This window comes from Chiloscyllium plagiosum, unplaced genomic scaffold (genome assembly GCF_037043375.1).
Source record: "Chiloscyllium plagiosum isolate Xiang-an unplaced genomic scaffold, Cpla_swu_hap1 HiC_scaffold_20, whole genome shotgun sequence".
Taxonomy (NCBI): Eukaryota; Metazoa; Chordata; class Chondrichthyes; order Orectolobiformes; family Hemiscylliidae; genus Chiloscyllium; species Chiloscyllium plagiosum.
Genome location: NW_028270158.1, coordinates 12,550,373 through 12,573,821, shown reverse-complemented (window position 1 = coordinate 12,573,821; position 23,449 = coordinate 12,550,373).

The window sequence follows — 23,449 nt, the reverse complement described above, 5'->3', positions numbered from 1 at the left end:
ATGCATGATTATAGATGAACTCATGCCATTGTGTAATAAAATTCCTTCCAATGTTTCAGGTTGATGACATTTGACTAGAAATGGAAAATGCTCAAGAAATGACAGGTTTGTAGCAAGTTCAAGGGCAGGGAAAGATGGCCTATGAGTGTAACAGCAGGGCAGGCAGAGCTTCTTCTTCATTGCTGCCTTGATACTATGGCCTTATGAGGTACATGTGATGCAAAAATAATTATATACCTGAACCCCTAGATCTCTTTGTTATACGAGACTACCCAAGGCCCTACTTTTAATTGTATATCTTCTGTCCTTATCTGTTTTGCCAGAATGCAATACTTCACATTTATCCAAATTAAACTCCATTTGCCACTCCTCAGCTGATTGACCCAATTGATCAAGATCTTTTTGTAATCTTAGATAACCTTCTTTGCTGTCCACAATACCATCAATTTTGGTGTCATCTGTAAATTTACTCACCATGCCTTCTATATTCTCATCTAAATAATTTATATAAAATTACAAACAAAAGTGTACCCAGCACCAATCCCTGTGAAACACCGCTGGTAACAGGCCTCCAGCCCGAAATACAACCCTCCACCATCACTCTGTCTCCTGCTGTTGAGCCAATTTTGTATCCAAATGACAAGTTCACCCTGAATCCCTTGTGATCTAACTTTACTAACTAGTCTACTGTGTGGAACCTTGTCAAAGGCTTTACTAAAGTCCAAATAAACAATGTGTACCGCTCTGCCCTCAGCAATCTTCTTGGTTACTTCCTTTAAAAACCTCAATTAAATTTGTGATGATTTCCCCCATGAATTTAACTGGTGCAGAAGCTGGAAAGTGGTGGGATCCCCACCCATCACCCTTCTGCTTGATTGATTCTCTGCCACCAACCATTCCATAGAGAAGATTCCATCCAGAATCTCTTATAAGAAAAGACAATTTATTTGATAATAAATAGTTCCATTTTTCTGACCTAATGCATTATTTGCTTTGAATAAGGCTTTATGATCCTGTTCTCTCTCAATTGATTTTAATTCAGTGCCAGGTAGACTTCAAGTACACTTGTCATTAAATCAGCCCATCTACCTACACTGAAGGCCATCTGCTACAGTCCAGTCTTTTGCCTCCATTTCTCAATCTGTTTGCAGAAGTTCATTCTCTTCTGCATTTCTGAAGTTTACAAACATTTTAGAGCCAACTACAAAACTTGCAAACGACTCCTCCAACAACAAGATCTAAGGTATACAAAAAAAATTTAAAAGAATGATCCCAAAACGAAACCATGTCTGTATTGTTCTATGTTCTGTAAGTACATCTATCTCTTGTAAAAAAGTTATTATTCACAAACTTTTGGCAAGGCGATACTTTGTATAACCATAAATAAAAAGCAATTATGAATTTCATTTAGGTATATTCTATTACCTCATAGAAAATTTCCTATTTGTCTTGAATGCTGTTCTGATTGATATATGATTGTGCAAGGAAATCTTGCCAGGTAATGAACACATGCCCTGGAAAAGTGATGGCTGTCCCATTCATTCTAATCATTACAAAAAGTGCGCAATTCATTTTACACTAGCATACAGAATAAGCTGTAAAAATGCATATACTTTTATTGTTGACATTATGAATGATTATATCAAACATTACATGGCTACTGTATCCCTGTAAGGTGGTAGATGGTTGATTTCCTACCCAGATTATTGTGCTCCCAAACATGAGTATCTCTACAGTGGTTGATATTTAGTATATGTTTACAGGAATTAACAACAGGGTTTGTCAACTATACAGCACTAGAGGTGAACAAATATATTTTATTAACCAATGTGCACTGTAATTTAGCAGTAGAAAGTTCAGAGAAAAACATTTTGACAGGCTAAAATGTAAAAGAATTAAGTGAGTTTTACTCTGCAGTGATTTAATAACACCCAATCTGAGCATTTGTAACTGCTTCACACTATTATTTATTAATAGAACATGTTTCACAATGAAGTCTTCATGACCTAGTTATTTATTCAAGCTCACAGTCCCACTGAAATATTGCTAATTAAGCATTTGCTGAAGAGTATGATTTACTATTAATGTCATTGAATGTAATTTGTTTGTATCTCTCTGCTTCACTACTGTGAGAAGTTATCATTTTTAGTTAATCTATAAAAAGTGATGTTGCAGCAGTTCAAACATCTTAACTATGCTTTTCCGCCTGATTTTTTAGCTATTATTGTGACTGTGGCATTGCAATGTTCTATTGGAGAACAGACGGCCCTGTGTAAATGTTACTTCAGATGCATATTCCAAGAGTTTGCAGAAACATTTGTTTTTGAAAGGTTCGAAGAATCTCCTCAGTGATCCCGCCCATTGGAGCTCCTCAGTTCTGACCCCATCAGATGTTGCAGTCAGTGGAGGTTACCTCACTTGCATGAAGCCAGCAGGTGGCCACATAACTACGAATGCATTCCTGGAGCTGTAATGATATTTGCCAGGAAATACAATGGGTTTGATGCCATTAATGGGGTGTAGGAGTTGAGGGGGCATTGTCAGGTCCTCAGGTTCCATTCCACTCCCCGTCACTTCATGACTCCTTCCAACTGCAGGGAAAAATCACCATAATGATTTGAAAACAAAAATCTACCTTTTTTCTGAGGATCCAGACAACTGCACTTGCCTGCTCCCATCCCTACACAGTGAGACCTAATTATGCCATCTTGATGGGATGCACATTATCTAACATGGTGCTCTAGTCTCTAGTCCTACAATAGGCTCCAATTAAGCCAGAGAAATATGACCTCCAAAGTAAAGATTCCGGGTTCTAGGCTAAATTAGAGCTGGCAATGGGAACTTTCCTAGTAGAGCTTGTAAATATTTTGCCTCATTTTCCAGTCAGGCCCATCACTAATAAACAGCAGACAAATGTTTCTTCAATTATTCACTCTTGGATGACCCAGGAGAGCTGGGATGTCTTGCCGGTCCTTAGTTGTCCTTGAGAAAGACGTCTACAGTCCTTTTATTGAATCACAGTAGGCTATATAATGAAGGTGCAATGATCTTTGGGATGGAATTCCAGGATTTTATTTCAGAAACAGTGAAGGAATGATGTCATATCCCAATAGGTGATGGTCTTTTTCATTATCTGCAGCCCTATTCCCCCTAAACAGTGGAGATTGAAGTTTGGGAAGTGTTTCTGAGGAGCCCTTACCCTGTGATCATGCTACATTGATAGCAGAAGTGATGGATATTTAAACTAATGAACAGGGACCTGATCAAATGGTCTATTTTGTTCAAGACAATTTTGGGCTTTGAGACTGCTGGTGCAACTACAATCATCCAAACAATTGGACAATACTCTGACCTGGTCCTTGTAAATGGTGTGAAATAGATTTGTTGGTAATACCCACAAACTTTGGCAGTACCTACAGCATTTATATAATTATTCTCTTTAATTTATGGGTAGTGGTGACACCCATGTTGATAGTGGCGAATATGAAAATGGCATTAAATATTAATAGGAGCTGTGGTGTCTCTTGCTGAAGATGGTCATTGCTGGGTAGCTATATGGTTTAAATGTGACTTGCCAATTATTATTCCAGTGCTGAATTATGTTATATGTAGGAATGGACTATTTCATTTCCTGAGGAATTACAAATGGAATTAATACAAAATATCATGTGTTTCCCATGTGCAGCTTATTGACTAGGAGGCAGGAAATGTAATATTGCTGCAGGATCTTAAGCACAGCAGATTAAGAGGGGCGCAATTTTTTGTTTGTCATGGTCATACAGGAAAGACACATTATGGAACTGCAAGAAAATGCCAGGAGAGTACAAGTTGTAGCAGAACTCTGTGATGTTTCATAATATCTATGGAGTTGCTGTTGTAACAAGTTTGTGAGAACAGGAGGTTTACACCTACCCCAGATTGTGTTGCAGGTCAAGGTAAATTTTCAACGAAGCCGGTGAAAGAATACCTGTGTGAATATAGCTGAAAATGTGTTGCTGGAAAAGCGCAGCAGGTCAGGCAGCATCCAAGGAACAGGAGAATCGACGTTTCAGGCATAAGCCTTTCTCCATTCCTGAAGAAGGGCTTATGCCCGAAACGTTGATTCTCCTGTTCCTTGGATGCTGCCTGACCTGCTGCGCTTTTCCAGCAACACATTTTCAGCTCTAATCTCCAGCATCTGCAGCCCTCACTTTCTCCTGTGTGAATATAAGCAATATTTATACAAAGATCTGACTGCAATACACAAAGAAATTTAATTATCTCATTGGGTATATCAGAGTAAGGATCTCCACATCTTTTATAGATTTTATCAGGGACCTAACTGTACCCTACATTTTCCTATATTATTCCTCACCTACCAATTTTTTTGCCTACTCAACTATTGATATCCCATTGCAAGTTCTTTGTATCTTCCTCAAAACTTGCTTTCTTGTCTATCATCATATAAACAGCAAATTTGCACTTTCCCTGTCATAAATCCATGTTGATTCAATAGGATTGCATTATAATTTCCTAAATGTCCTTGATCAATAATTTCCTTGGTTGCCTTTCCACAAGTTAGACATTCATTCCAAGTGGCATTACTTACAAAGATGAGTTCTGTGGAAAGAAATATTTATATTTTGTAATAAATAATAGTCACGGGGCAAATCCTGGAATTCCCTCTCACACAGCATTGTGGATCTGCCTAAGAACATGGACTGCAGTAGCTCGTAAAAGCAGCTCACCACCACCTCTCAATGACAACCAGGGACAGGCAATAAATGCTGGCCCAACCAGTGGCACCCATGCATGTATAAAATAAAAACTGGAGAAATAAAATGTAATCTATTCACAGTTTATCCAGAGACAGAAGCAAATACACAAATCCTAAAACCTGAAACTTAAGTAAACTAATATTTATCCCAGTTCAACAAAATTAAAGTCTACACCATAAACCTATACTACTCGATGACTGACACAGAGAATTAATGCAGTGAGGTGATCTTATTAGCATAAGACCATAAGACCATAAGACATAGGAGTGGAAGTAAGGCCATTCGGCCCATCGAGTCCACTCCGCCATTCAATCATGGCTGATGCGCATTTCAGCTCCACTTACCAGCGTTCTCCCCGTAGCCCTTAATTCCTCTAGACAACAAGAATCTATTAATCTCGGCCTTGAAGACATTTAGCGTCCCGGCTTCCACTGCACTCCGTGGCAATGAATAAGCTTCACTCTGGTTTGCATCACAGGTGCCCATGTTTCCTGCAGGGCCTGCTGCTTTTATTTTTAGTGCTGGTCATTTCATAAAAGATGTTTGATAGCCAAGCAAAAACCATGGTTAATTATACTGATTTTGTGTAATTTAAACAGCAAAGTTATTTTGAGACTTAACTCTGGCAATAACTATCCATCTTTAATATTTGCACCAAAAAGATACAGCTTGGAAGGAGACTATTTTCAGTCAAGCACATTTCTATAGGTGGCAAGTAGTCATCCAGCCTAATCCTACTTTTCAACTTAGTCCATGGCCCTGTACATCACAGGGTCTAACTATTTTAGAAATGTTGTGAGGTTTTCTGCCTCAATCAGCACTTTAGGCAGTTAGGTACAGATTTCCACTGGCCACTGGGTGAAAAAAAGTCTGTTTCAATCCCCCAAAGCATACTATTTCTTACCCTAAATGTATGCCCCTTAAACCAAAGGGAATTATGTCTTCCTAACCATTCCAACCAGACCCCCCACAATTTTATAAACTTCAGATACATTTCAGTCCCTTCAGCACACCGTTCCAAAGACCTCACAAAGACTTCTTCGACAGCACCTTCCAAATCTGCAACGTCTACTACCTCAGATGATAAGGACAGCAGATGTATTGGAACGTTGCCACCTGGCAAAATTCACACCAAGCCTCACACCACCCTGATGTGGAAATATATTACCTCCAATAGAGCTATGTTAAAATCCTGGAACTTCTTCCATGGCAGCACAGTGGATGGACCCAAAACCCAATGACTGAAGCAGATCAAGAAGGCAGTTTACCACCATCTTCTCAAAGGTCATTAGGAATGTGAAATAAGTGCTGGCCAGGCCAGCAATGCCTACACCTTGTGAATATATTAGAAAAATTCTCCCAACCTAACTATCTTGGAAACCTAACAAGCTTAGAAAACTTACAAGCCAAAAGTCAGAGGCATTCTTCAGAAACACCCTGATAAACAAACAAGGACTCGACTTGTTCATTGTATGATTTGGAGATGCCGGTGATGGACTGGGGTGTACAAAGTTAAAAATCACACAACACTAGGTTATAGTCCAACAGGTTTAATTGGAAGCACACTAGCTTTTGGAGTGTCGATCCTTCATCAGGTGGTAGTGGAGGGCTCAATCCTAACACACAGAATTTATAGCAAAAATTTACAGTGTGATGTAACTGAAATTATACATTGAAAAATTGATTGTCTGTTAAGCCTTTCTTCTGTTAGAACACCGTGATAGCTTCACTTCTTTCATGTGTAAATCACAAAACCTTTTTTTAAAAAGTTGCATTCTCGGGTTAGCTGTTAACAATGGTGATAGCTAGACAATATGTTGAAGGTGTTGGCCCCCTGTGTTCTCTGTCTATGCCATGATGTTTAGATTGATTCTAATCTAAAAAGTGAGATAATGGAGTTTTACATGAATTCATGCAGTTTTTGAGCAAAGTACAATGTAACCCTGCAAGTACAAATTCACCCCACAAAATATATGTGTGCATGTGGGTCTTTGTGTGTATGTGTGTGTGTCTATCTGGGTTAGTGGTTGTGAGTGTGAGAAAGTGTATGTGTGTGTGTATTGAGTGCAGAGCGTCTTAAGTCTGTGAGGGGGTGCATGTGTGAGTGTGGGAGTGTGTGTGTCTGTAAGGGTGTGTGTGGGTGTCTGTGTGCACGTCTGTGTATATGTGTGTCCATGTGTATGTGTGTATAGGAGTGCCTGTGTGTGTCTGAGAGTGTGTGTGTGTGTAGGAGTATCTCTGTGTGTGTATAGTGCAATGGTGGTCACCTGTAATGTGACATGAACCTAAGGTCCCGGTTGAGGCCCTCCCTATGGTTACGGAACTTAGCTATCAGCCTCTGCTCGGCCACTTTTCTCTGCTGCCTGTCCCGAAGTCCACCTTGGAGGATGGTCACCCGAAGGTCCGAGGCTGAATGTCCTGGACCACTGAAGTGTTCCCCAACTGGGAGGGAACACTCCTGTCTGTTGATTGTTGTGCAGTGCCCATTCATCCGTTGTCATAGCCTTTGCTCGGTTTCCTCAATGTACCATGCCTCCAGGCAATCTTGCCTGCAACGTATAAGAAAGACAAAGTTGGCTAAGTCACATGAGTACCTGCCATGTACACGGTGGGAGGTGTTCCCACGCGTAATAGTGGTATCTATGTCCACACTCTGACACATCTTGCAGCACCTACCGTGACAGGGTTGTATGGAGTTGTCCTGAGAGCCGGACAGCTTGCTATGAACAATGATCTGTTTGAGATTTGGCGATTGTTTAAAGGCAAATAGTGGAGGTGTGGGGAAGGTCTTGGTGAGGTGCTCATCCTCATTGATAATGTGTTGCAGGTCACGAAGAACATGGTGTAAGACGCTCTGCACTCACTACACACACACATACACTTTCTCACACTCGCAACCCCCAACCCAGACAGACACACACACACACACAGACAAAAAAACCACATGCACACATATATTTTGTGGGGTGAATTTGTACTTGCAGGGTTACATTGTATTTTGCTCAAAAACTGCATGCATTCATGTAGAACTCTGAGCTCAGAAACTGCATGAATTCATGTAAAACTCCGTTATCTCACTTTTTAGATTAGAATCAAACTAAACATCATGGCATAGACAGAGAACACAGGGGGCCAACACCTTCAACATTCACCATTGTTAACAACTATCACCATTGTTAACAGCTAACCTGAGAATGCAACTTTTTAAAAAAACGTTTTGTGATTTACACATGAAAGAAGTGAAACTGTCATGGTACTCTAACAGATGAAAGGCTTAACAGACAATCAATTTTTCAATGTATAATTTCAGTTACATCTCACTGTAAATTTTTGCTATAAGTTCTGTGTGTTAGGATTGAGCCCTCCACTACCACCTGATGAAGGAGTGACGCTCCAAAAGCTAATGTGCTTCCAATTAAACCTGTTGGACTATACCCTGATGTTGTGTGATTTTTAACTTTGTTCATTGTATGGCTTCATTGGCATGTGTTAACATTCTCGAGAAAAGGCCTGATTAGGGTGGCATGGTGGCTCAATGGCTAGCACTGCTGCCTCACAGCACCAGGGTCCCAGGTTCCATTCCAGCCTCAGGCAACTGTCTGTGTGGAGTTCGCACATTCTTCCTGTGTCTGCATGGGTTTCCTCCAGGTGCTCTGGTTACCTCCCACAATCAGGTGAGTTGGCCATGCTAAATTGCCCATAGTGTTAGGTGCATTAGTCAGAGGAAAGTGGGTCTGGGTGGGTTAATCTTTGGAGGGTTGGTGTGGGCTGAAGGGCCTGTTCCCACACTGTGGGGAATCTAGTCTAGAAATAACAATTGATGAATAACTCCAAAAGTTGAAGATGGCTTGAAATTGCTATGATTTTCCTGTGTTTAACCATGTAGTCCTGCTGGACGATACTCAATCTTTACCACAACAAATCCTTCAACAAAATTGCATCCAATATATTGTATGGAAACCATTATGCTGCTTTGTTAATTTTTTTAAGCAGAATTAGATGATACACAATTACAGTTACACATCTTGGGGTCCTAAGTATATCTTCGATAAATCCTGCTTAACATTTCACTAAAGACATCCAGTTCACAGATTGGGATGTACCCTTTTTTCCACTTGAAGTTCTGACAACAGTTGGGACTGGGTACTGCATTCTGCCACAACAGTGATAGAATATGGACTATTGATTTTTGAATATCTTGGACTTTTGTGGACCGAAATGGTTTTAAAATGGAAAAAACAATAACCTAAAATAGCCATAACAATCACTTGGTCACTGGTTGGCCAAGTCAAGAAAGCAATCTGAGATAAACAAAGACAGTCTGAACCAAAATTAACATTTGATATAGATGCTGAAATTAATTAACTCAGTCAGCTGTGAGGAAAGCTTTGTCATCTGTCTTGATTTATAACTTTATGCAATCTTTCTCATATTAGAGATGTGGCCTCACAAACAATCAGTAAACTTAAAGAAGTATAATTTCCATCGATGAAATGCATAATACAAGTTTATATTTCAAGGAACTGCTTTTGGCAGAGCAGAAGAAATGGATTTTTGACTGCAACTGGAACTAACTGGATAAAATACTCATTTGACCTCTCTTGAAACAGAATGCCTAGTACCAGGACTGATTAAAATGTATCAGAATACTAAGAACAAAAGACAACTGAAATATTCCCTACTGCTGATTATTCAAGACACCAATTCAATAATAATATTCTCGGGAAGAAACCATGCACCTCAAGGACATAAAGTCATAGAGTTGTCCAGCACAGACACAGACCCTTCAGTCCAACTCGTCCATGCCGACCAGATATCCTAAATTAATCTATTCCCATTTGTCAGCACTTGGCTCATACCCATCTAAACCCTTTCTATTTATATACCCATTCAGCTGCCTTTCAAATGTTGTAATTGTACCAGCCTCCATCACTTCCTCTGGCAGCTCACTCCAAACACACACCATCCTTTGCATGAAAAAGTTGTCCTTTACGTCCTTTTTAAATCTTTCTCCTCTCACTCTAAATCTATGTCCTCTAGCTCTGGACTCATCCACCCCAGGGAAAATATCTTGTCTATCCATGCCCCTCATGATTTTATAAGCCTATGTAAGGTCACCCCTCAGCTTCTGATGCTCCAGGGAAAACAGCCCCAGACTCTCCTTAGAGCTCAAAACCTCCAATCCTGGCAACATCCTTGTGAACCACTTCGGAACCCTTTGAAGTTTCACAACATCCTTCCTTTAGGAGGGAGATCAGAAATGCACTCATCCTAAGTATTTTAAACAAATATTTATTTCACCTTCCTTTTCTTCTGGATTCTATCCTGAGTGTGTGATACAAAATATCAAGAATAGCAGAAAATAAAATTCCTCTTGCTCTCACACAAGAAAGCTTTGTCATTGACTCTTTATTGATAGAGTAAACATTGGGTGACTACTCTTTTTTTAAAGAGAGGTGTAGCCTTGTGTAGGCCAACTTAGAAGGTTGAGAAGAGGGGAGCGAATTCACCCTTCTTCAACTGGTTGAAACAATATTCCCCTAGTTCTCTCCCGACCCAAATGCAATTCCCTGGATTGTGAATTATTTGATATGCATGGTGGGCTCCTACACCAAAATGAAGCAGCCATCAGGTACTTAAAGTGATTGCAAGTACTTAAGGAAGATGCTAAGGAATTTCATAATGTGGGACTTAGTACAATGGGCTTTTCGTGGGAATGGACATTGAGGTAAACATCATCAGGCTGTCAGTATCTGAATGTTGCACACTGGCACATTCTTGGACAAATTGGACCGAAGGGTCTGTTTCCGTGCTGTACATCTCTATGACTCTAAGAAATGACACTATCATGCCTGCCTCTACCACCTCCGCTGGCAACGCATTCCAGGTACCCACCACCCTCTGTGTAAAGAACTTGCCGTGCATATCTCCCTTAAATTGTTTGCCTCTCACCTTGAACTCATGACCTCTAGTAATTGAGTTCCCCACTCTGGGAAAACGCTTCTTGCTATCTACCCTGTAGACACCTCTCATGATTTTGTAGACCTCAATCAGGTCCTCCCTCAACACCTGTCTTTCTAATGAAAATAATCCTAATCTACTCAACCTCTCTTCATAGTTAGTACTCTCCATACCAGGCAACATCCTGGTGAACCTCCTCTGCACCATCTCCAAAACATCCACACCCTTTTGGTAATGTGGCGACCAGAACTGTACGCAGTATTCCAAATGTGGCCGAACCAAAGTTTTACACAACTGTAACATGACTTGCCAAGTCTTGTACTCTATACCTCATCTGATGAGGGAAACCATGTCGTATGCCTTCTTGACCGCTCTATCAACCTGCGTAGCCACTAACAGGTTACAGTGGACTTGAACTCCCAGATCTCTCTGTACATCAATCTTCCTCAGGGATTTTCCATTTACCGTGTACAGATAGTTCACTCTTGAATTGGATCTTCTAAAATGCCCACCTCGCACTTGCCCAGATTGAAATCCATCTGCTATTTTTTCACTTAACGCTCCAATCTATCTATATTCTGCTGCATTCTCTGACAGTCCTCTTCACTATCTGCTACTTTACTAATCTTAGTGTCATCTGCAAACTTGCTAATCAACAAGTCTAGTCTATCCTCATTCTCCTATTTTTATAAATCAAAGTCTGAGATTGAACAGGTTTTCAGTTCTCATTCCTTCGAGCAGTTCTCTTTTTTGCTCTTCAGTATTTTTTAAATATAAAATACTTTCTACACGTTAGCAAGTTTTGAGAAGATTTGTAGCTCAGGTTGAGGCTCTGGATGTAGGTTGCTCGCTGAGCTAGAAGGTTTGTTTTCAGACGTTTCGTCACCATACTAGGTAACCTCACCAGTGAGCCTCTGGATGAAGCTTCATTCAGAACTTTCTGTATGTCTTGAATATCAAATATAATGAAGTTTATGGAATTCAAATATTGTAAATAAAAAGCATTGAAGCTTTTATTTTTCATGGAATCTATCTTTCAATTGAAATCACTTTGAACATCATTCATTTTTCTCAATACAATCAAAGTACATGAGTGGTTTGGATTTTAACTCAACTGATGAGCATGCAATGCATTTGCAATTTTGTTCCATTGATTCAAATAGCCTCACTCTGCAATTATATCGCATGCTTACTGTATATTTAAGGTTTTCTCTTGTTAGATTTCAATTTCAGTACAGTGCTATAGATAAAATTCTGGATTTACATAATGCCTTTAAATGCCACAAAATGGCCAAGGTAATTGAGAGCCAATGAAATTATTTGAAGTACAGTCACTGTTGTAATGTAGGAATTGCACCCAGCAAGTTCTCACTAACAATGATGTCATAATGATCAGATAATCTGTTTCTAGGATTGGAGGGTAAATCTCAACCAGGATACCAAGAATAATTCTCCTGCGCTTCTGCTAATTAGAGTCATAAAGTCATAGAGATGTACAGCATGGAAACAGACCCTTCGATCCAACCTGTTCATGCCGACCAGATATCCCAACCTAATCTAGTCCCACCTGCCAGCACCCGGCCCATACCCCTCCAAACCCTTCCTATTCATATACCCATCCAAATGTCTCTTAAATGTTGCAATTGTACCAGCATCCACCACATCCTCTGGCAGCTCATTCCTAGTACAGGAGTTGGGAGGTCATGTTGCAGCTGTACAGGACATTGGTTAGGCAACTGTTGGAATATTGCGTGCAATTCTGATCTCCTTCCTATCGGAAAGATGTTGTGAAACTTGAAAGGGTTCAGAAAAGATTTACAAGGATGTTGCCAGGGTTGGAGGATTTCAGCTACAGGGAGTGGCTGAACAGGCTGGGGCTGTTTTCCCTGGAGTGTCGAAGGCTGAGAGGTGACCTTATAGAGGTTTACAAAATTATGAGGGGCATGGATAGGATAATAGACAAAGTCTTTTCCCTGGGATCGGGGAGTCCAGAACTAGAGGGCATAGGTTTAGGATGAGAGGGGAAAGATATAAAAGAGACCTAAGGGGCAACTTTTTCACGTAGAGGGTGAAGAGGGCAGATAGGGATCTGGTTTACCATCTGATCCGGAATGTAGTACCCTGTACCCCCAACAGTACAGTGCTCTCAGTTCTTGAAATGTCTTCTTTGATTTTTGTGCTCAAGTCATGTGTTAATATCAAACAGTTATGGTTGAAAGGAAAACCATTGGTGTGATAGGTATTAATTAATTGCCTGAGTTTTGTGGTGTAGAGCTATAGGCATATAACAGGGACTTGAATTCAAATTTCAGTATGACAGTGGATGAAATGTAAATGTGTGGCACTATTAAGGGGCTGTCACTGTAAATTTTATTTAAGAGTTAATTGTTTAACATGTTTTCTTACAAGTACTCAAAAGCATAAAGAGGGAATGGTTGGAATTGGGGAGAGATCTGTGACATTGTGCATTAGTTAATACATTCTCTTCAAGTAAAAGCTTTATATACTGTATTGGTGTCTCATTCAGCACTGGTTACAGCTAACTTCCTGGAGTGAGACTGAACCACAGCTGATATACTATTTGCTAACAATCATTATGCTGGTATTAGCCAGTTATAGGCTTTAACAATTACTGTTGTCATTAAGTCGATATTACGAAATGGGTATGTGGTTTGAAAATGCTTAAATGATCCATTACAAACCTACACATTTGTAATCTGTAGTTGTAATACAGAACTGTTGTGGGATAATCCCCTGTTGTGTTCCATTATGGAGTTCCTGCTGTTTTTAATTGTTTTTTTTTCCTCTTTCCAAGTGTTCAATATCATGATATAGTTGAAATTCGAGATCTCCTAACTGTCAAACGTATTCAACACTGAACAATAGCCTCCTGTGAAGAATGGTTCTTATAAGCTTTTCAGATAATCAAAGGATCTGTGAAAGTATTGATTTTGAACACAGCAGAGACTGCTATTTATGAGAACTCATGCAATATATTCTTTGATCAACAAACCAATGCTAACAAGTCTACAGATTCCTTTAGTAAAAGTATTCCATTTTATGGGCTTGGGTTTTAAGTTAAATATAATAAATCAGTTGTTTGTTTAATCTTGATTTTTTAGTAGGCTTAACTGCAACGTTCATATTATTTCTTTGCAGTGGTATCCCAGAAATCTTTACACTGCAGTAAAGCATTCAGGGTTGGTAATTTGCCTATAATAAAGAAATACTTTGATCTGCAACTAAACTAAGATATGTTATGGCTATTTCATAACAGCATTGCTTATCAATCTGTTCAAACATGTTATAACACACTCCAGGGCAAGTAGGACTTGAACCAGAGCCTCCATGCTCAAAAGTAGGGGCATATCATTGTGCCAAAATAACATCTCATATAGCATTGTTATACTTTTTTTTAAGTTTCCCTGCCTTCAATCATGATCTCATTGAATGGTAGAGCAGACTCATTGGGCTAAACCGTCTACTTCGGCTCCTGTGTCTTATGCTCTATGGTTTTATAACACTTTGATGATTTTCGCAGCACTCATTGGCCACAGATGCAAAAGCAGACAGGGATCTATTAACATTATTCTTTATCTAAGTCAGCTCCACAACATCAGAGCTAAAATTGTAGAGAATCATTTGAGGTAATTTGCTTTCTACCAGTCTGTGATTGCACATTGAAAATTTAAAATAAGGCTCCTCAGGTTTACTTTTAATATTGTTCTAAACGGACAATATCAGGGCTGCGCACAATTACATCGTCCATTTATATAGTTTGTGGTTGACCCTTAACTGCCCTCAGGGCAATTAGGAATGGTCAAGAAATGCTGCATTAAATGCAGTGACACCTTCATCCCATGATTATAAAAAATACAATACATTAATAGAACTCATACTAATTTAAGTAAAAGGACCCCCTCAGTGCCATTAATAAACAGATTCAGACAAAGACAATGGTGTCTGCTAACTGATTGCATTTACAAACAGATGAATCTTAGTTTATTTATGTTTTGACGGAAAATTGAAAATTACGTCAAAAGTAGATTACTGTAACTATTCTACCAGACTTCCCTGTTGGAAAGTGTTGAGAAAGCTCTCGAGACTCGGATCTTGCGAACTGATTAGTTTATTACACGATATATCATGGGGAATTCACCGTCCTAACTGTGGCTCAGTGTTATTCCAAAGTACATCAGGATACTACAGGATTATATAGAGAAAACAGATAGGAGCTGATCATTAATTACACAGTTTGGCATGCTAACAAGTTGGTACTAAATTAGAGGTTAGTCATTAAGTTCAAAACTAAAGCACTATTGTGCATTCTACAAGTGGACAGATCAAATGGTAACACCATCTACTCTAGTTACACAGATTGCGAATACTAAGCAGAGATATCCTTAATTGGCTGAATGACCGTGAAGAGGCAATAACTAGAGAAGGAAGGGGGACTAATTGGAAAGTCTATGTCAGCTTGACTGGTTCTACAGCCTGCACGGATCATTCAGCAAAGGGAGGAGACACTATCTTGAGAAGGAAGATAAAGACAACCTTTCACATTACCTCATAGTAAGGAATGCATAGCCAGCAAAGGTCTGGCTGGGGACACAAAATGGAACTCTCAGCCGAATCAGGAAAATGGCTTCCAGGCAATTAATGTTAACTTTTTCTCAACAGACAGTATATCTTACTTACAAATAATGGGGAATAAACAGTTAACACTAATTCTAATTATAAAATGCTGCAAGTGAATACATGAGAATACCTTCAGAGTTAATTATTAATGAATGCAAAGCAAAGGTCCTCTTGAGATGTATTCAGTTGATGCAATTTCTACATTTTCATTCAAATTGCACTTCATTTTAAACTTGTAGAGGATGAGGAAATAAGATTATTCAATGTAAATTGAGCAGTAGGGAGACGCATAATAGGCTGGGGCTATTTTCCCTGGAGGATCAGAAGCTGAGGGGAGACACTATAGAGCCCGCAAATCCACCAACACACTAAAACAGCAGCCAATGAACTTGAAAGAAACTATACAATGAGCAAAAAGTAACATCATTTACAAAATACCATGCAAGGACTGTAACAAACACTACATTGGACAAACAGGCAGAAAACTAGCCACCAGATTACATGAACACCAACTAGCCACAAAAAGACATGACCCACTCTCACTAGTATCCTCACATACAGATGAGGAAGGACACCACTTCGACTGGGACAATACATTCATCCTAGGACAAGCCAAACAAAGACACACACGAGAATTCCAAGAAGCATGGCATTCCACCCGGAACTCGATCAACAAACACATCAATTTAGATCCCATGTACCACCCCCTGAAAAAAGAAACCGGAAGTGACTTCAGCACAGGAAATGACATCACCAACACAAAGAAACCCAAACATATAAATATAAAGCAGGAATTTTCAGTATTGCTTTGCATGAGGTCCACTGAAGATGGTACCTAGAAATGTAATGAAATGTCTAGAAATGAACCTTCCAGCTCAGCCAGCAAACCTACATCCAAAACCTCAACCTGAGCTACAAATCTTCTCAAAACTCACTAATTTAAAAGGTATCTGGATGGGTATATGAATAGGAACAGTTTAGAATGATATGGGCCAAATGCTGGCAAGTGGGACTAGATTTATTTAGGACATCTGGTCAGCATGGATAAGTTGGACCGAAGGGTTTGTTTCCATGCTATACATCTCTATGGCTCTATGAGAATTGTTGATGAATAAATCTTCATTTCAAATTGTTCAAAGTATCTCATAAAATACCAAGTAATACATAACCTAAAATAATGTACCACTTGTGTAATTATCGAGGAGAAAGTGAGGTCTGCAGATGCTGGAGATCAAAGTTGAAACTTTATTGCTGGAACAGCACAGCAGGTCAGGCAGCATCCAGGGAACAGGAGATTCGACGTTTCGGGCACAGGCCCATCTTCAGGAATGAGCAGAGAGTGTTCAGCAGGAGAAGATAAAAGGTAGGGAGGAGGGACTTGGAGGAGGGGCGTTGGAAATGTGATAGGTGGAAAGAGGTCAAGGTGAGGGTGATAGGTCGGAGTAGGATGGAGGCGGAGAGGTCAAGAAGAAGACTGCAGGTCAGGAAGGCGGTGCCGGGCTGGAGGGATTCGGCTGAGACAAGGTGGGGGGAGGGGGGATGAAGAAACTGGTGAAGTCCAAGTTCATCCCCTGTGGTTGGAGGGTTCCCAGTCGGAAGATAAGACGCTCCTCCTCCGACCGTCGCGTTGTTGTGGTTTGGCGGTGGATGAGTCCAATGACCTGCATATCCTCGGTGGAGTGGGAGGGGGAGTTGAAATGCTGTGCTACAGGGTGGTTGGGTTGGTTCGTCCGGGTGGCCCAGAGGTGCTCTCTGAATCGCTCCGCAAGTAGGCGGCCTGTCTCCCCAATATAGAGGAGGCCACACCGGCTGCAGCGGATGCAGTAGATGATGTGGGTGGAGGTGCAGGTGAATCTGTGGCGGATATGGAAGTTTCCTTTGGGGCCTTGGAGAGAAGTGAGGGGGGAGGTGTGGGCGCAAGTGTTGCACCTCCTGCAGTTGCAAGGGAAGGTGCCGGGAGTGGAGGTTGGGTCGGTGGGGGGTGTGGATCTGACAAGGGAGTCGCGGAGGGAGTGGTCTCTACGGAAAGCTGATAGGGGAGGGCCTCCTTCTTCAAGGACCGCAATTTCCCCCCCGACGTGGTCGACGGTGCCCTCCACCGCATCTCCTCCACTTCCCGCTCCTCCGCCCTTGAGCCCCGCCCCTCCAACCGCCACCAGGACAGAACCCCACTGGTCCTCACCGACCACCCCACCAATCTCCCCAGCGCATCATCCGCCGTCACTTCCGCCACCTCCAAACAGACCCCAGCACCAAGGATATATTTCCCTCCCCTCCCCTATCAGCTTTCCGTAGAGACCACTCCCTCCGCGACTCCCTTGTCAGATCCACACCCCTCACCGACTCAACCTCCACTCCCGGCACCTTCCCTTGCAACCGCAGGAGGTGCAACACTTGCGCCCACACCTCCCCCCTCACTTCTCTCCAAGGCCCCAAAGGAAACTTCCATATCCGCCACAGATTCACCTGCACCTCCACCCACATCATCTACTGCATCCGCTGCAGCCGGTGTGGCCTCCTCTATATTGGGGAGACAGGCCGCCTACTTGCGGAGCGATTCAGAGAGCACCTCTGGGCCACCCGGACGAACCAACCCAACCACCCTGTAGCACAGCATTTCAACTCCCCCTCCCACTCCACCGAGGATATGCAGGTCATTGGACTCATCCACCGCCAAACCACAACAACGCGACGGTCGGAAGAGGAGCGTCTTATCTTCCGACTGGGAACCCTCCAACCACAGGGGATGAACTTGGACTTCACCAGTTTCTTCATCCCCCCTCCCCCCACCTTGTCTCAGCCGAATCCCTCCAGCCCGGCACCGCCTTCCTGACCTGCAGTCTTCTTCTTGACCTCTCCGCCTCCATCCTACTCCGACCTATCACCCTCACCTTGACCTCTTTCCACCTATCACATTTCCAACGCCCCTCCTCCAAGTCCCTCCTCCCTACCTTTTATCTTCTCCTGCTGAACACTCTCTGCTCATTCCTGAAGAAGGGCCTGTGCCCGAAACGTCGAATCTCCTGTTCCCTGGATGCTGCCTGACCTGCTGTGCTGTTCCAGCAATAAAGTTTCAACACTTGTGTAATTAACCAACAATGTATAACAAATAGGTAAGAGATTTGAGCATTGCTGTAAAGGCCAGCATCTGTTACCGCTCTCTTCATGCTCTTGAGCAGATGGCAATGGGCCTTGTGAACTGCTCCAGTCTGTATGGTGTACATACACCCACAGAAGCAATTCAAGGCATTTGACATGGCCATGCTGAAGGAACAATAATTTGATTTCAAAGCCAAATGGTGCATTGCTAGGAAAAAAAGTTGCAGATTATGGTGTCCCCATGCATCTGCTGCTCTTGTCCTTCTAGATGATACTGGTGAGTTAGGAAGCTGCTATCAGAGGGCATTCAATGAGTTTCTATACACTTCTGACACCACACAATGTTAGGAGGAGTGAATAGTTAAGATACTGGATGGAATTTGAATCAAAGGAGTTATTTTATTGAGCTTGAATGTTGTTGAAGCTACTCACATCTAGGCAAGCAGAGAGAATTCCATCACATTCCCAACATTTGTAAGTAGATGTCAGGCTTTGGTGAGTTAGGAAGTGATTTACCCAGCATAGAATTCCGAGACTCAGATCTGCTCTCACAACCATAACTGGCTGGTCCAGTTTAGCTTAGTTTCTGATCAATGATAACCTGTAGGATGTTGATGTCATGCTTTCAGTGGGAGTAATGCTGTTGAAAGGCAAGGGGAGCTGGCTAAATTCTCTCTTGTTTGAAATAATCATTGTCAGGCACTTGCTTTTTTTTCACAAAAGTTCTTACGACAATATTACAATCCTGAATATTGTCCAGGTCTAGATGCATATGGACACAGACTGCTCCAGTTTTGAGGAATCATCAGTGAACATCTCCATTTTTGACTTTATGATGGAGAGGAGATTATATTTGAAGCAGCTTAAGATTGATGTGTCCAGGATGCTACCCTGAGGAACTCCTGAAGTGATGTTCTCTGGCTAAGGTGTTTGGCTTCCAACAATCAAACCATATTGGCAAGAAGGTGGCAGAGTAAGATGCACCTACTGGAGTTCCTCTGCTCTGCCTGTGTTTTTTTCTTTCTTTCTCTCCCCTTAGACTCGAAGGTGAATCCTGGAGAAGCAGCAGGCGCAGGCAACGAGTCCTGGAGCAGCATGTGGGCAGCAACTCCCGGAGTAGTAGGCAACAAGCCCCAGAGCAGTGCTTGGGAAAGCAGCCCTGTAGTAGCATGGGCAGTGAGTTGTGGGGCAGCGAGGGCAGTGAGTCCTGGAGCAGTGTATGAGCAGTAAGCCTTAGAGCAGTGTGTTGGGCAGCAAGCCCCGGAGCAACGTGTGGGGAAGCGCACGGGAAAGCAGCGAGTCCCGGGCAGAGACCAGCATGGGGAGACAGTCCTGGAACTTACTTTGGCACAGCTGTGTGCCGGAATGGAACAGCGTAGTGGGAATGGCTGTTGGACTGGGGTGTGGCGCAGGCGGTCAGACCATCTGCGGGGCTGCTACAATGTAATGTTTATTTGAAATTTCTTACCTGACTGCAACGTCACTCCTTAACAATGTCTTATTTCTAACTTGTCTTTTAAACTCTGTAAAGTAATGTAACTACTTTTTATTCCTCTTTTGTATCCAAAATTTGTCCCTAGGTACTTGTACCTAAGATGGTGCCCTAAAAGGTAGACATTGTAAAAGCTTTTCTCTGTACTTCTGCAATGGAGTACACACGACAATAAATTGATATTCTATTCTATTCTATTTCCTGTATGCTAGGTGTGACACTCCAACCTGTGGAGAATCCTCTCACAATTTCTAATTACTTCAATTTTGTTAGCAATCATTTATGACAATCAGTCAATTTCTTGCCATGATGTCAAAGACAGTCACTCTCGCTCTCCTCTGGAATTTAACTCTTGCCATCACAATCTCTGTTCAACTCAGCAAGGATCCATGGGCTCTGGTTAAATCCAGCTGAGCAAATGCCACTTGATAGCATTGCTGGTGACAACTTCCCACTTTGCTAATGGAAAATACATTGAGTAGGTGGTCATTTGTCACTTGGGGCTATCCTGCTTTCTGTGAACCGGACATACCGAGGTAATTTTCCATATGTTGTTGTACCTGTGCTGGAACAAATTAGTTAAGGGTGCAGCCAGTTCTGGAGCACAAATCTTAATACCACAGCAGTGATGTTATCAGGGCCAATAGCCCTCTACCTTTGGCTGTTTCTTGATATCACAAGAACAGAATTGAATCTGATGAAGAACAGTCCCTGTGCTGTTGAGGGTTTTGGGATCGACTCGGCACTTTGGGCTAATGATTGTCATTGGTACTGGCTTCCTTCCTAAGATATGAAAAGAAACAAGGGAAAACATTCCAAAATTGTTGGTCATCATTTTCTAAAATTCTCTAGTTTAGATATTTGTACCAATGGAATCAAAACTTGTAAATGTCACTCTAATAGCTAAGAAGGAAGCAAAGGAAAAGCTTATTCGAATCTCTCAAAATAATATCAGTTCTGAAGAACTTTTAGAATCTATGTGTTTGTATACAGAAACATTTTAGATTACTTACAGTGTGGAAACAGGCCCTTTGGCCCAACAAGTCCACACCGACCCACTGAAGTGCAATTCACCCAGACCCATTCCCCTACACCTAACACTACAGGCAATTTAGTATGGCTAATTCACCTAACCCACACATTTTTGGACTGTGGGAGGAAACCAGAGCAAACCCACGCAGACACAGGGAGAACGTGCAAACTCCACACAGTCAGTCACCTGAGGCGGGACTTGAACCCAGGTCTCTGGTGCTGTGAGGCAGCAGTGCTAACCACTGTGCCACCATGCCACCCACAAATGTTAGAGGTAATCCTGAAAGGATACTGGAATGTTTGCCTTCATTCTCAGAAGATGGAATACAAAGATGCAAAGGAGATGCTGCAATATATAAGGAATCGTTCAAATATCAGCTGTAATACTGTGCAGCATATTAGGCCATAAGACCACAAGACACAGGAGCAGAAATTAGGCCATTCAGTCCATTGGGTCTGTTCTGCCATTCAATCATGGTTGTTCCATTTCTAAAAGTTAGTAACCCAAAGGAGCTCCTATTTTTGACTTTGTCTGTCTTTGTTGCATTTAAATTGGTATCAATTACCAAACAGTGTAAATATTCTTTAAGGTTATAGTAGCACAGCGAAATGATCTGGCGATTCATTTCAAATACCACACTGTAGCTGGGAATTTAAAGTCAATTAAATAAACTTGGAATTGTAAGCTATTACCAGTAACAGTGAACATGAAACTACAGTGAACACAGACTGTTGTAAAAACCCAGCTGGTTCACTGATGCTCTTTAGGGAAGGAAAATTGCTCTCCTTGCCTAATCTGGTATATATATATACATGACTCCTGAGAAACAACAAAGTGATTGATTATCAACTATCCTTTGTAATAGCCTAACAAACTATCCAGTTATGTTTCAGAGTTTCATTCAAGTTATATTCATCACCACCTTCTCAAAGGGAATTCAGGATGGGCAACAAATGCTGATCCCTCCAGCAACGCCCAAATCCCATGAATGAAGAATCTCATGCGAATAAGTTGAGTTGTTTACTATAATAAATTAATTTGTGACTAGTAGATAAATAATTTTCCACCATACATTTTATCTGGTTTGGGGAGCATGCCATTCAATCTTCCCACTGTACACCTCAACTACCAGTAGATGTAGCTAGTGTACTTTCTAAATGCACCACAAAGTCCAATATGCTACACCAAAGTTAGGAAATCTTCAGTTACAATAACTCTGCAATTGTGATGCACAAGATATTCAAAAATGACAATGGAATGTTGGCCCTTATCTCAGAGAAAGGAATACAAAGGGCCAAGGAGATGCTACAGTTAAATAAGGAATTGTTGAGATATCATCTGTTGTACTGCATTCAGTTTTTATGGACTATTAGGAGATATGTATCTGAGATATTAACGTGGCTTGATCAATCTAAATGCTTCTGAAAGATTTTTAATTCATTCTACTGCATTTGCTTCTCTATTTACAAAATTCATTCAACTCCCCAATTCTGTTACATTCGCAACCTGGATAAATGAGAAGTGGTGCATTTTGGAAGGTCGAACTCGAATGCTGAATACAGAATTAAAGACAGGTTTCTTGGCAGTGTGGAGGAACAGAGGGATCTGGGTGTGCAAGTACATAGATCCCTCAAAGTTGCCACCCAAGTGGATAGGGTTGTTAAGAAAGCATATGGCGTTTTGGCTTTCATTAACAGGGTGCTCAAGTTTAAGAACCACGAGGTTTTGCTGCAGCTCTACAAGTCCCTGGTGAGACCACACTTGGAATATTGTGTCCAGTTCTGGTCACCCTACTATAGGAAAGATACAGAGGCTTTGGAGAGGGTGCAAAAAAGGTTTACCAGGATGCTGTCTAGACTGAAGGGCTTTCCTTCTGAATAAGCTCAGACTTCTCTCTCTGGAGAGAAGGAGGAAGAGAGGAGACCTGACTGAGGTATACAAAATAATGAGTGGAATAGATAGAGTCAATAGCCAGAGACTTTTCCCCAGGGCAGGATTGACTGGTACAAGGAGTTATAGTTTGAAGATATTAGGAGGAAGGTATAAAGGAGACGTCAGAGGCAGGTTCTTTGCACAGAGAGTTGTGAATGCATGGAATGCGTTGCCAGCTGTGGTGGTGGAAGTAGAGTCATTGGGGACATTTAAGCGACTGCTGGACATGCACATGGATAGCAGTGAGTTGAGGGGTGCGTGAATTAAGTTACTATATTTTACATTAGGATTAACCTCGGCACAACATCGTGGACCAAAGGGCCTGTTCTTTGCTGTACTTTTCTATGTTCTAAACATAAATATCTAATTTACTAGACTGGATGCAGAGAGTGAAAGAAGGGACATATCAGTAGTGAAAAAGGAAAGTAGAAACTCTTGTAGTTAGCAAAATTTAGAAAGCAAAAGGAAATCCATGTGTACAGCAAATGGATGATCCAAAGTGTTTTACAAACAATGAATAACTTTTGAAGGATCTCA